Raw genomic sequence first — 16,103 nt, forward strand, 5'->3', positions numbered from 1 at the left:
AAGAAACGCGGGCCTTGCACAAAGCTCGACCCGTTATAAGAAGCTGATACATTAACCCAAGGTAGCAAATAGTAACATACCTTGCACTTTCATTGGTTGTTGTCATATAAGCAACCCCACATTGAATTGAAATTTAAATCAAAAATTTCAAATGGTATTTGAATTTGAAATTTTAGACCAATCACAACCAAGGATATGAAACTATTTCATAACTTGAGGGTACATGTATCCTTGTTGCGCGTTACAGCCTAGCTACAATCATCTTGACTGATGTGCTTCAAGTAAATTTCAAGCATTAATAGTCGAGGGAGGGAAAACAAAACGACCCATGTAAAACGACCGCCAGACCCAAAAGTCCCGCCACATACCGCAATATTTTCTTCATCGATGCCTATTTTAGTCATTTTCTTTCACTAGCCAATTCACTACATATACTTTCGCATTATTTTCAGTTTGTCACACCATCACCTTTTTATTTAAGCAAAAATGTCCAAATTAATGGTAATCTTCTTCCTTACATTTCTCTACACAATTTCCAAATCAATTACCTCTCCAACTTATCTCTATAACATCTGCTCAAACACCACAAGTTTTGCTACAAACAGTAAGTATCACAACAACCTAAACACCCTCTTCCGGTCTCTATCCACCAACGCCACAACCAATCCCACCGGCTTTGACATCACATCCGCCGGAAACAGCCCTAGCGATGCCGTCTACGGGCTGTTCCTCTGCCGTGGTGATCAAAACATCACCGCCTGTAGCGACTGTGTTAGAACCGCCACCACAACAGACCTGCCCAAGACGTACTGCGCCAATAGGAAAATCGCGGTAATATGGTAGGACGAGTGTATAGTAAGATACTCTAATAAACCTCTCTTAGGCAAAATGGATCAAGCACCCAAAGTTTTCTTAACCAACACCCAAAAAATAAACGGGAATCAAACATTGTTCACCGATATTTTGGGGAATACGATGAATGATTTGGCGGTTGAGGCGGCGAATAGTCGATCAGGGAAAAAATATGCGACGAAATCGGCGAAATTCAATAGCTTAAACACGCTGTATGCGATGGAGCAGTGTACCCCGGATTTGTCCCCTAGTGATTGTAACCAATGCTTGACGATTGCGAACGGGCAGCTGACCGTAATGATGGGTGCCCGTGTTTTGCAACCGAGTTGTTTTGTACGGTACGAGACTTATCCGTTCTATAATTGATAGTTCAGTAGGAACACTTGACAAGAGGGGGGGTGAATTGTTTCTTGGGAACTTGAGTAAGTTTCTTGCGGAATTTAAACAATAAAGAAACTGAGAATAATGAGCGAAAAAAGATATAAAATGGAGGAACCTTCTTGACCCTAATCAAGAAGAACCTCACTACTCTTTTGTATTAATGCAATAACTCTATTACAAATACACTCTTTAACTCGAGTTCCTCTCGAACACGAGTTCCCCACAGCAATCCCCTTCGATTACTGTGCTACTCTTTCTCTCTCTGACTTAACTCTAAGTCGCTCCTTTTCTCTTTGACTTAACTCTAAGTCACTGTTTCTCTCTTTGACTAAACTCTTAGTCGCTCTTTCTCTCTTTGACTTAACTCTAAGTCACTCAAGGATCACTCAATCCTTAAACCCAAAATACAATATGATAGATAGATTCTAGTACGTAATAAAGCTTATAATAATAAGGAACTCAAGGAACACTCTATTTTGCCAACTGATTCTTTTAAAACGTTTAAGCTCTTTAAGATAGATTTTGTAGAAATCAGTTGTGTTTTGAAAAGCCAAAACTCTTCTCCTTTTATAGGAGAGTTTTACTTAGGGTTGGGTACCCATGTTCTCCTCAACTACCCACTAACAGTTACTGCTCAGTAACATGGGCATAGTTGGAGAGAAACAAGGGAGACCAAATCAAAACACTAAATGTACGTTAAACAGAAATACGTGGGGAGAGTTTCAAGGAACATGGAAAATCTTTTACTTGAGAAACAAGGATAATAAATCAGAATCCTATGTTTCATTTATTAATTAAATTCATTTTATTTATTAAAAAGATTTTTCAAGTTAAAACTCTTTTATAATTACAGTTAACATATTTCATTTAAAACGTACCAAAATACTTAGGTTCCTTTCGTTCCAAATTACGTATAAACAATATTAAATACTTACATAAATCCTAAACATAAACTCATATGTTGTAGTCTTCATGTTGCACCTTTAGAAGCTTCACTCGAAGACTTCCCAATTTGTTCCTTCTCTGGAACATCGAGGATCCACATAATATATGAGGATCTCGCCTTAGGAACTCGCCTAAGGATCTCGCCTTGCTTAATGATTATTTCTTCAATGTAGTGTCTGACATGGATCAATTACTTGCTTATATTCCACGTTGCTTAGTTTATCCAACTCAGGATCTCCTTAACTTAGCATTATCCCTCTAAGGATCTCGGAACCTATTATGCAACATAACTTAACCAATTGTCAGGAGTTTGCTTTGTCATCATCAAAACTTTAGGGTCAACAATAATGGTGCCTCTAATTTCTCGGTACCATCATCGCCGCCGCCGCTGCAATCGTCGGGTACTGTTTCTAGTATTGCCAATGGGAATGGTACGTCGATTTATCATATCTTTTAAGTTTTCGTCGTTTAAACATGTGTTGGATATTACTCCCTCCGGCTCTTTTTGTTTTTTACGTTTTCTTTTTTGGTATTTCAAAATGTTATTTATATTTCCTTTTATATTATCACATAAATGACTTCTTAGTCTATCAAAATTTGTGTCAAATTATTATTTTAGTCAATTAAATTCATTGGGTAATTTAATATCTTACACTTTTCCATTGGGACATTAAATTTTTCTCATTTTTCAATATCAGAATTTTGATAAAAGTGAAAACATTATAAATAAACGTACTGTATCTTGTTTAAATAAAAAAAATTGAGAAATTTCGATGCAAATTAATTAATCGTTAAAACGCGTGAAAAATATCAAACGTAAAAAACAAAAAGAGACGGAGGGAGTAGTTACTTTAATTTTTTAAGTGACCAATTACCAAATGGGTGCTTTAAAAGGCGTAAGTCACATATTCATATTTCATTTTGTCTGGATTTTGTCCCCTTGACCTTTCTTATAGCTTTCAAAAGTGTGGAAAAATAAAATAAATAGGTGGTATATGATCTCAGATTTAAGTATTTTTTCAATCCTATTCTAGCATATGTTAATAGTTATTTCAAAGTCCTCTTGTGTTTTTCAATTCAATCATTAAATTTCTTTGGTACAATTGCATATAAATATTGTTTTTAAATTTGTTGGCAGTTTTTTTGAACTAAATGAATCAATTCAATCATTATGTTAAATTGTTACAAAATATCATTGTTAGTCTTAAACTCAATTTGTTGACATCTGGTACAACTTAAACTCTATTAGTATAAATTATTTTTATTGCCGTACTTATATCGCAAATATGATGGTGCAGGGGTGTGCACAGTGCTCTTGGTGCACTGGTGTCCAAACGACATGCAATAAATATAAAACGCGGATATCTTGTTGAATCCGGAGAAGAAAAGAACAAACGTTGTTTTTTTGATAAAAAAGAACAAACGTTGTTCTTTTGTTAAAAAAAAGAACAATGACTGCTCTGTCCCTTTTTTTTCGTTCTTTTGTTTTTCACTCCATTTTTCTGGTATATATACCTTCTTTTTCATAATTTTCGAATCGTAATTTGTGAAGAGGAGAGAGAAAAACTATGGAAAGGAGAGAGAAACTGTGAAGAGGAGAGAGAAAGTAATGGAAAATTCTCAGATATTGGTATATTTTTCTACTTCAATATCAAATTCTATTGATTCTTCTTCTTCAAATTTGAATTCCTCTGCTGATAATCCGATTTGTGAAGGTAATTTTTCAATTTTTTAAAACGAATTACTTATTTATGATGATTTTGATTTCCATGTTCATTATTTTCATCATTTCAATTTATTTTGATTTTTTTGATCATTTCGATTTCTGCATTTCTCAATAACCTTGATTAATGTATTTTGATTCTATATTTTGATAATTTTGATGATTAATGTATCTTGATTATATATTTCTGATGATTTTGATTTCTGTTCTTTTTTCGATTTTATATGTTCTTTTAGTCTTATCTCTTGTTCTTTTATATATTGGTTCTCATATATGTATTAAGAGATTGTAATAATACAGAAAATAATTATTGAACATGTTGTTCTTTTTTGCTTTAGCTTGTTGTTCTTTGTTCTTTTTTGCTTTAGCTTGTTGTTCTTTTGATATTACACACTTCAGATCAAATTGTTCTTTTACCATTTTTGTTGTTCTTTTATCTTTTTCGTTGTTCTTTTTTCACATGGTTAAAATAAGTGTTCTACATGATATGTTCTTTTCTGCTATTTTTAATGTTCTTTTTCTTTACTTTATTATGTTTTTTATGCTCTATTGTTGTTCGTTTTTTTATTGGTAATGTTGGTATTGTTGTTCGTTTTTTTCTTTACCATTTTTGTTGTTCTTTTATCTTTTTTGTTGTTCTTTTTTCACATGGTTAAAATAAGTGTTCTACATTATATGTTCTTTTCTGCTATTTATAATGTTCTTTTTCTTTACTTTATTATGTTCTTTTATGCTCTATTGTTGTTCGTTTTTTATTGGTAATGTTGTTTTACATGGTTAAAATAAGTGTTCTACATGATATGTTCTTTTCTGTATTTATAATGTTCTTTTTCTTTATTTATAATGTTCTTTTAGGTTCATCCTCTTTTTGTTCTTTTGAGGAATTGCTCTGTTTATTCAGCCTCTCTTCTTGTTCTTTCAACTGTTTTTGAAGATTTAACATCATTTGTTGCTGGTCAAGTAAAAGCTTCCTTTGCTCTTCAATACTGTACTTTTTGAAAAAAGAACAAACATAAGAGAACATTAAGATTTATATCTAATAAACATAAAAGAACAGAACAACAAAACCCAAAAAAAAAAAACAAGTGCACCGTTCTTATCATGAACATGGCTTGTATTTCTTCTCCTTCCCCCTCTTTTTTTTTCATTTTCTATATATATAATATTTCTCCTATTGGATTCATAACTTCTCATTTTAGAAACACATTCTTGAGAGGGAAAGAGGAGAGCTTTTAGTTTCTCCCAACAAAAGAGAGATTTTATGAGAGAGAAAGTTCAAAACAAATTTTCTCCTCCTTCTTTCTCTGAAATGTGATTTTAATTGAATTACGTTTACAAAAAACTAGTTTATTAAGCGAAATACTATTTCAATTTCGCTATTTTTTGAATTTTTTTATTCATTCAAAGAGGTTTATGCTGTTGATGAAGGTGCATCGGGTGATTAAGGTAAATTTTCTCGTTCTTAATTCTATGTTCTTTTTAAATTTTAATGTTCTTTTCTTATAACTTTTTATTTCTGTGGCATCAAAACAGTGTGTTCTTTTTTAGAATCAGCAATTGTTCTTTTTACATATTTATAGTGTTGTTTTCAGATATCTTTTGATAAATAAAATAACGGAATTAGAACATAAATTGGTTGGAAAAGAACATTTCCAGAAATTAAAAGAACAAGAAAAATTATAAATCTGGTTTTAAAGTTCATCAAAGGTTCGTCGTTTTATTTTTTAATTAGAAAATACTGTAAATTGGTTGGAAAAGAACATTTCCAGAACTTAAAAGAACAAGAAAAAATATAACTGCTTTTTATATTTGTACCTTTTGTCTGATTTGTCAATATTAGTGTTCTTTTTGTTAGTGTTCTTTTTGTTAATGTTCTTTTTGTTAATGTTCTTTTGTTAATGTTCTTTTTTTTTTTGCGGTTTTTATTTTTGTTGCGTTTTATTGTTATTTATGTGCGTTTTGGGACAGGTGCACCAAGAGCACCATGCACACCCCTGCACAATCTGAGCGTTGTACTTATATAAGGGTTAGATAATCATAAACTTACTTCTGTTAAAGAGAGAAAGGGTAATTTTCATTATAATTATTATAGTGCGTCCTTTAATCGTCAAGTTCTTTAAATTTGAATTGTGTTACTCTGTACGAAGTATGTAGTATACATAATGTGTTTAAATTTTTTTAAAGTACAATTTTTTTATTCGTTTATGAATTATTAGGAAATAAAAATAAGGAGTACTAGTATGTTTTTTTTTTGAGATTAAAAAAAAAGTTTAGGATCATCTACTTGACTACTAGTCAACCACTTTACTCATTGAGTCATTGCCATTAAGTGATGGTTGGGTAGTTGGCATCATCTACTTGACTACTAGTCAACCCCTTTACGTGATTTGTTGGCATCATGTCCTTATCAAGTTGTTTCATTTATTTATGTTTTTCTAGGAATTGAAATACTTTTTTTTTTGTTGAATTATTGAAGCATGAACCGGTATCAAGCCCTGCCGGTTTTTTTGGTTCTTAAAAACCCGATAGGAATCCCATCTCAAAAAGTCAAATAGTATTGGTTCACTACAAGAAATTGTACCATTAACGGCAAGAAATTGTACCATTAACGACAAGAAATTGTACCATTAACGACAAGAAATCTTGTAAACTCCAATAATTGTTCATTAACGACGGGATTTTCTGTCGCGAACCCGTCATAAAAGGGGGTCGTCGTTAATGAAAAATCCCGTCGTAAAAGATATTTGCGACGGTTGTTCCCGTGTTTGGTTGGTTGTTTGCCCCGTCGCAAAAGTCTAACTATAAAAGTCTTTTGCGACGGGATTTTTAACCCGTCGTTATTAGGTTGTCATTAAAGATACAAAATCTTATAGTGGTTGTTGAGCAAATAATATTGTGTCGAAACACCTTTATAGTTTTGTTCGATGTAATAGGATCTGGCCCATTAATACTGGTCTAATGTATCTAAGGTACACCCTTTCACATTTTTCATTACATGTACATATTATGTGAAGAGAAAATGTTAGAGGAACTATCAACGGACATAAAACTACCCATAGGTGTGTATTACACCCGGATACATTTAAAAACTTTTAATAGTTGTCCGCTATTGATTTGAACCATTTTTGGTCAGATAACTACAAAAAAGACCTCGTACAACGACAAATTTATAACCGTTTCTAATTTAGAAACGGAATACTCATCATCTATCTCTAAATTTATTTAGAGACGGATTTTGTAAATCCGTCCCTACTTTTATCGAAGGATTTATAAATCCGTCTCTAAGTTAGGGACGGGTTTCAAAATCCGTCTCTAAGTTAGGGACGGATTCCAAAATCCGTCTCTAAGTTAAGGACGGATTCCAAAATCCATCTCTAAGTTAGGGATGGATTTCAAAATCCGTCTCTAAGTTAGGGGCGAATTTCAAAATTCATCCCTAATGTGTTTTAGCGATTTCGAAACGTAAAGTCCATGAGCAATTTCTCCTAGACTCTTCGTAGAAAGTTAGATCTAAACTAGAGACAAAATTTTAAAATTTATCCCTAATGTGTTTTAGCAATTACTCTAAATTAGAGACGGAATTTTAAATCCGTCCATAAATTAGAGAGGGAATGTTAAATCCTTCGTCCCTAGTTTAGAGACGGATTTTCAAGATCCGTTTCTAATATTTCTTTTAATTATTATCAATTTCACATATAGAAGTATACAAGTTGTACTTGGTATAGTTGGTTGGAGTTTCACCTTGTGACTTTGAGGTCACAAGTTCGATTACCCTTATCCCTACCCCTTGCAAAGCTGGACCAGGTTGACCTAAGCAAGATTTCGAACCGATAATGGGACTTAGTTGAACCGAACAATCTAACAATAGGTAGCAATTATTTTTACTTGTTTGGGGAAGTCTGAAAGTGGACAAGGTGGTATTAGTGAAGAAAGGGGTACATTTGGTGAGATTTTTGTCAATGGAATCGAGGGATAAGGTCCTTAAGGGACACTACCTTTTTGACAGCAAACCTTTGATTGTGAAACCTTGGGATCAGGATTTAGACATGGAGAAAGAAGAGGTAAAATTTGTTCCCATATAGATTCAATTGAAGTTGAACTTCAAATACTGGAGTGAAAAAGCCTTGTTCAAAATAGTGAGCCAATTGGGGAAACCTATTAAGAGGGATTATGCTACCACTTGCAGAGATAAAATACATTTTTCTAGAGTCATGGTTGAAGTTCCAATGTCAAACTCTTTGCCTGGTCACATATTTTTCATGGATGAACATGGAGAGAGGATTAAGGTGGAGCTGAGATATGAATGGAAACCCACTTTGTGTAGCAAATGTAATATGGTGGGTCATGTTGAAGTAGAGTGCATGCAGGGTAAGAGTAGGAAAGTGTGGGTTCAGAAACAGAAGAAGGGGAGTGCAAAATCTTAACAAGAAGTTAACACAGCTAATGAGGTGGATCAAGAAGGTTTTCAAAGGGCATTGAGACCAATTAGAGTCAGGGTTGATTATGTGGAGCCAACTCATGTGGCTAATCCCTTTTATGTTCTGCAGAATGAAGTACTGAATGAGACTAATGAGATCATGACAGAAAGAGAGGTGAGTATGAGTAGACAGGAGGGAGGTCAAAGTGGAAGGACCTTCGCTGCCTCATGGATAGAGTCCTTAGTTGGAATGTAAGGGGCATCAACTCAGTTCAGAAACAAGATGAAGTGAGAAGGTTCATCCAGAAATTTGAATTGGGTTGGTTGGGCTCCTTGAGCACAAGGTGAAGAGTGCTAATCTTGGCAAGCTTTATCAAAGAGTGTTCACAAGTTGGTGTTTTTCAGGAAATGATAGTTTTCATAAAGGAGGGAGAATATTGGTAGCTTGGAAACCTGGAAGTTTTACTGTGAATATTCTAGCTGTTACAGTTCAGTTTATTCATTGTCATGTCACTCCTATCAGTGACAAAAATGGTTCTTATTGTATCTTTGTGTATGCTTTTAATGAGAGTAGACAGAGATTGGAGTTGTGGAAGGATTTGAAGGTTTTGAACACACAGGAACGTTGGATCATGTGTGGTGATTTTAACTGTGTTATGGCTAGTGAGGAAAGAATTGGTGCCCCTGTGAGGCAATCTGAGATCACTGATATTAATGAGTGTATGCATGTTTGTAGCATGGAGGATGTGAAGTGTGTGGGAAATATGTTTACTTGGAATAACAAGCAGCAGGGTTCTGATAGAGTCTTCTCTAAGCTGTATAGAGTTTTGGCTAATCCAGCTTGGCATAGTGCTTACAATGATGCTGAGGTGTGTTTTTTGAGTGAAGGGGGGGTTTGATCACTCACCTGGTCTCCTTACTGTGTACCCAAGAGTTGCAGGAGGGAGGAAACCCTTTAGATACTTTACCATGTGGAAGATAGCTCCTAGTTTTAATGCCATTATTCAAGCTACATGGAGAGAACAGATAATTGGAAGCAAGATGTATGTCTTAGTTTCTAAGTTGAAGAAGGTTAAACTTGCTTTGAAAGAGCTCAATAAGACTGGTTTTACTGATATTCAAGCTGCTGAGGTTAAAGCTCATCAGGCAATGATGGAAGCTCAAAAGGCCATGCATTCAAATCCTACAGATCAAAATCTACCTGATTTTGAATTAGCTGCTGTCAAAGAATACAGAATGCATCATCAAGTCCATATGGAATTTTTGAAACAAAAAGCTAAGCTGGACTGGATAAAAGCTGGAGATGAGAACACTGCTTTATTCCATCAGAGTATCAAGTCCCGAAATGTGCAGAATCAAGTGTATAGCATACATGACATGCATATGGAAATTGGCAGGATACTCCTGATACAGTTTGTGGTGCTTTTCTAGAGTACTATATGAAGTTATAGGGCACTACTCAACCTGAGAGGAGTCATGTCTTCAAGGAGATTATGTTGGCTGGTCCTGTGATTATTGATCATCACATAACTTTTCTTACTTCCCCTTACACCAGAGAAGAAGTGAAGAATGCTCTTTTTTCTATCCCTGGTACTAAGGCCCCTGGACCAGATGGGTTTGGTTCTTTTTTCTACAAGGATGCTTGGCATATTGTGGGAGGTGAGGTAATTGCTGCTGTACTTGATGTTCTGAATAATGGAAAGCTATTAAAGGAGATTAACCATACAGATATCACTTTAATTCCTAAAACCAAATGCCCAAAATTTTTTAGTGAATTTAGACCTATTTCATGTTGCAACACTCATTACAAGTGTGTTAATAAGGTTATGTGTGGTAGATTAAGACAGGTTGTGCCAGACTTAATTCTTGAGAATCAAGGGGGGTTTGTGCATGGTAGGTATATTGTTCATAACATCATGGTAGTGCAGGATCTAGTAAGGCATTATGGGAGGAAATTAGTTAGGCCTAGTTGTTTATTGAAAGTAGATTTGCAGAAGGCTTATGACACAGTTGATTGGTGCTTCCTTCAGGAAATGTTGGAGATTCTAGGGTTTCCTAATGAGTTTGTGAAATTGGTGATGACTTGTGTTACAACTCCTATGTTTTCACTCATGATAAATGGGACAATGCATGATTTTTTCAAGTCCAAGAGGGGTTTGAGACAAGGTGATCCTATGTCACCCTTGCTGTTTGTTATATGCATGGAATATTTGTCCAGAATTTTGCACAAGTTGGCTGATATGCCTTAATTCCAGTTCCATCCAAGGTGTAAAGAACATAAGCTCACTCACCTCTGTTTGCTGATGATTTGATACTGTGCTGTAAAGGGGAGTATCCTTCCATTTACTCTTTGCTCCAAGCTTTTGCTTTATTCTCCAAAACATCTGGTCTGATGGCTAACAAGAAAAAATCTTCTATTTATTGTCATGACATGTCTGAATATGATGTGAAGAGAGTGGTGGATGCATCTGGTTTTACTAGGAGTGTTCTACCATTTAAGTATCTGGGAGTGCCTATCTGTTCTAAGAAGATCACCGCAGCTCAGTGTGATGTGTTGGTGGATAAGATGATAGCAAGGATTAAAGTGTGGAGTACTAAGAATTTATCCTACACTGCAGAATGCAATTGATTAACTTAGTTCTCTTGAGCTTGCACATGTATTGGGCTTAGATTTATATACTCCCTAAGAGTGTGTTACATGACATTGCTAAAGTCTGTAGGGCTTTCTTATGGAGTGGTCAGACTTACGGCTCTAAACCAAGTAATATAGCTTGGGAAAGAGTTTGTTCTGCCAAACAGGTTGGAGGTTTGGGGTTTAGGGATGTGATTACATGGAACATTGCTAGTATGGGGAAATATGTGTGGGCTATTACCACTAAGCAGGATAATATCTGGATTAAGTGGATTAATTCAATGTATATCAAGGATGGAGATTGGTGGGAGTATCAACCTAATGCTTCTGCAAGTTGGTATTGGAGAAGAATTTGTGCAACAACGGATCAATTAAAACAAGTGTTTTCTCAGACTGAATTCAGAAACATGACCTATTACTCTGTTAAGCAGGTTTATGCCAAGCTTATTGGTGATAAACCTCATGTTCAGTGGGATAAGGTGGTTTGGAATAGGCTTAATGTGCCAAAGCATAGGTTTGTATGTTGGGTTGCAGTTCATAATAGATTGCAGACTACAGTCAAGTTAACAAAAATTGGTGTTAGTCCCTCTGCCGATTGTTTAATTTGCAAGCAAGCTGATGAAGTTCATGATCATTTATTTTTCAGTTGTCAGTACAACCATATGTGTCTCCAAGAACTTGCTACATGGTTGAATATACAGTTCACTAGTACAGTTCTTCAGAATGTCATTAACACTATTAAGAGAAGAAGGTACTCCAAGTTCAGAACTCAAGTGTGTTATGCAGGAGTGGCAACCCTGGTGTATTTGATTTGGATAAGCAGGAATCAGAGTTTCTGGAAAGATTAAGTGCCTACAGCTCAGTCTGTTATGAGCAACTTGAAGCAAATTGTAAAAGGTAGAGTCAAAACAGTCATGAATAAGAAAGTCAGTAGAAGTACGTGATAGTGTCTGGTTCTTGAGTTTGTAATTTTGTTGGTTTTAGCTAGTTTGCCTGTTGGCTTCTAGGTGTTGTTTGGCTGACTGTTGTTGGCAGTTAGCGGTAGGTGTGTTGCTTTCTCTGTTTAAGTTGTCTAGGTTAAGTTGTAATGGATTTGTTTGGTTAATAATTATATTGCTTGCTTACCCAAAAAAAAAAAAATTTACTTGCTAAATTTAGAGACGGATTCAAAATCCGTCCCTAAATTTTAGAGACGGATTTTTGAATCGGTCCCTAAATTGAATTAGCGGCAAGGATTTTAATAACGGATGTAATTCGTCCCTAAATCCGTCCCCGTCTCTAAGCACATATAGCGACGGATTTAACCAATTTAGAGACGAATTTGTTCCGTCTCTATATGAGGTTTTTTTTTTTGTAGTGGATGTTATGATACTAGGCCTTAACTAAAAGTTGAAGATATTAACGCACCGTTTTCAAAAGTTGACCTGTCTAGCCATGACCATAGTCCGATAATCATGGATATAAATTCATTCAAAATTGCTTATTTACTCCTTCTATTCTTTAGGAACACATGCCTTGCGTAGACAGTTATCCGATATGACCTGAACCTGATATATTTGATTTGTATCAGACTTACATAAGTGTGTGTAAACGTGAATATTGAATCACTATAAGAAATTGTACCATTAACGACGGTAAATCCCGTCTCTAAAGGCCAATAGTGGTGGGATTTCTTGTCGCAAACACGTCATAAAAAGGGCTGTCGTTGATGGAAAATCTCGTCGTTAGCCCGTCGTAAAAGACATTTGCCACGGTTGTTCCCGTCTTTATTTAGTTGTTAGCCCCGTCGCAAAGGCTTTTGCGACGGGATTTTTGACCGGTCGTTATTGGGTTGTCATTAATGATACAAACGTTTGTAGTGACTCGACAACCATTCATTAACTTCATGTAAATTTTTTATATATGATTAACTCTCTATTATTGGAAGATCATCATTAGTAGCTAGGATGGTTGTTTAACCACCCCCTCTCGATGCAGGAAAGAAGAAGAAATCAACCAAGGTCATCATTGCCATTGTCGTTCCAGTAATTATCATCGTATTGGCTATACTCGCTTTAGGAATTTGTTTGGTTAAGACGAGATCAAAAAAATACGGTGCTCTTCCTGTTAGAACTGATAAGAAGCAAAAGAAAGTGTACGTGTTGGTGTTATAATGTGATAGTATAACTTCATTACCATGTTGTGCAGAAAATGAAGATTTCACGACTGCTGAATCGTTGCTATATGATCTTGGTACACTTCAATCTGCAACAGCTAATTTTACAGACGACAATAAGTTAGGCGAAGGTGGATTTGGCAGTGTGTATAAGGCAAGAATATCATTTTTTCGTTCAAATTCACAACTACTAAGTTTGTTCGGAGTTCGGACTACAATTTTACTAATTTTTGTATTTGTTTAATCATCTTTTGTTACAGGGTACTCTGTTGAATGGACAAGAAATCGCGGTGAAGAGGTTGTCACGAGGTTCAGGGCAAGGCATTCAAGAATTCAAGAACGAGGTTTTGGTTGTGGCCAAGCTTCGACATAGAAACTTAGTTAGGCTGTTGGGGTTTTGTGTAGCGCAAGAGGAAAAGCTGCTTGTGTACGAGTATGTGCCGAACAAAAGCCTTGACTATTTCCTTTTTGGTATGATATTCCATGATCCATGTTTAAATTAAAGGTTACAAGTATGTTTTCCACCATGATATGGTGAAATGTATTGAATTCTAACCGACATTCTTACATAGATGTTGAAAAACAAGCATTGTTCGACTGGGAAACACGCTGTAAAATCATACAAGGGGTTGCTCGAGGAATGCTTTATCTTCATGAAGATTCTCGGCTTAGAATCATACATCGTGATCTTAAAGCAAGTAATGTTTTTGTTCCGGTATTGGAATCGGGTGGTGTGGTCGGATCTTCGTATCTTGAATGTGGAGGTGATTTCCTGCAAAGTGAACCCCGAACCCGAGGGAGGTTCCCCGGATCGGAGCCTCCGACGCCCAACATTAGTAATATATCATAAAGAGATGGAGTACAGAGAGGAGGGAGTAGAGAGTGTAGAGAAGTCCTTTTAACCTTCCCCCATAAATGAGTATTTATAGAGGTTTTAGATTATTAGGTCATGGATTGGGCCTTGACCCTTATTACTCTTTGGGCCCATAATACTAGAATATGATGTTCTGGTATAGAAATGGGCCAACGTGAGTATCCCGTACAACTAGCCCCCTCAGAGTAAGTACAACCGTCTTAGACTGTTGTGCTTTCTCTGAAAAAGTAATCACCCCGTACAACTAGCCCCCTTATCTGCAGAGGTTCGCAGAATGGGCGGATATCTTGATTCTGCTCATGAGTCGAAGATATGCAGATAAAACTAATAATTTATTTTGCTTGCTCTGGCCGATTGGGCCCTTTGGTTTTTAGGACGACTAGCCCCCTTGATTTTTTAGGACGAAGCCTTCTTGATTTTTTAGGATGACTAGCCCCCTTGATTTTTTAGGAAGACTAGCCCCCTTAATTTTCCAGGACGACTAGCCTCCTTGATTTTTCAGGATGACTAGCCTATTTAATATTTAGGACGACTAGCCCCTTTGAATTTTTAGGACAACTAGCCCCCTTGATTTTATTCGGGCGACTAGCCTATTTAATATTTAGGATGACTAGCCCCCTTGATTCTTTAGGACGACTAGCCCCTTTGAATTTTTAGGACGACTAGCCCCTTTGAATTTTTAGGACAACTCGCCCATTTTTGCATTGATATTTCTTGCCGGTATATTTCATATTTTTATTTTATCAATGCTTCTTATGGACAGCTACGCTTCACAATGGAGTGCCCTTAACGGCATTTATTTTCCCCAAAGCTACTGATCACATCCATTCCTTATGGACTGCTACGCTTCACAATGGAGTGCCCTTAACGACATTTATTTTCCCCAAAGCTACTGATCACATCCATTCCTTATGGACTGCTACGCTTCACATTGGAGTGCCCCTACGGCATTTATTTTCCGCAAAGTTACTGATCACATCCATACATTTCGTTGGACTGCTACGATTCACAATGGAGTGCCCTTAACGGCATTTATTTTCCCCAAAGCTACTGATCACATCCATTCCTTATGGACTGCTACGCTTCACATTGGAGTGCCCTTAACGACATTTATTTTCCCCAAAGCTACTGATCACATCCATACATTTCGTTAGACTGCTACGCTTCACAATGGAGTGCCCTTAACGGCATTTATTTTCCCCAAAGCTACTGATCACATCCATTCCTTATGGACTTATACGCTTCACATTGGAGTGCCCTTAACGGCATTTATTTTCCCCAAAGCTACTGATCACATCCATATATTTTGTTGGACTGCTACGATTCACAATGGAGTGCCCTTAACGGCATTTATTTTCCCCAAAGCTACTGATCACATCCATTCCTTATGGACTGCTACGCTTCACATTGGAGTGCCCTTAACGGCATTTATTTTCCCCAAAGCTACTGATCACATCCATACATTTCGTTGGACGGCTACGATTCACAATGGAGTGCCCTTAACGGCATTTATTTTCCCCAAAGCTACTGATCACATCCATTCCTTATGGACAGCTACGCTTCACATTGGAGTGCCCCTACGGCATTTATTTTCCTCAAAGCTACTGATCACATCCATACATTTCGTTGGTTGCCATACTTCACATTTGATATGTGATATCGATTTTTTGCCGGTATTTCAAACATACCGACTATTTTATTCTTGCGATCATGCTGTAGAGAATATAAGATAGTGAGCAAAGTTAAACAAATCATATCAATATGTGAGATTGCATGATAATGAAGTGCATTTAGCATACATCATTTATATTTTAAGGTAATAAATCTGCTTATTGTGTGCACTTCGAATGATGTTAATAACATTTGACCGATAAGAGATTAATTTCAATCGTGAAACTTAAAAGGAATATATGCATTTAGACAAGCGATGGTCACCTAATTATACAGATCTTATGACATACTAGCATGGTATCATCATATTGTGCGGAAAGTTAACACTTCAATCCTTTTGATACGAAAGTTATATTAGCACGAGCATTATCTTAACAAGTTTTTATGCATTCCGAACGAGTAAGCGTGTGGATAGTTTACTCCAAATCAATAAATTTGTCGTTTTAGGGGCTT

This window comes from Spinacia oleracea, chromosome 6 (genome assembly GCF_020520425.1).
Source record: "Spinacia oleracea cultivar Varoflay chromosome 6, BTI_SOV_V1, whole genome shotgun sequence".
In the NCBI taxonomy this organism is placed as follows: domain Eukaryota; kingdom Viridiplantae; phylum Streptophyta; class Magnoliopsida; order Caryophyllales; family Amaranthaceae; genus Spinacia; species Spinacia oleracea.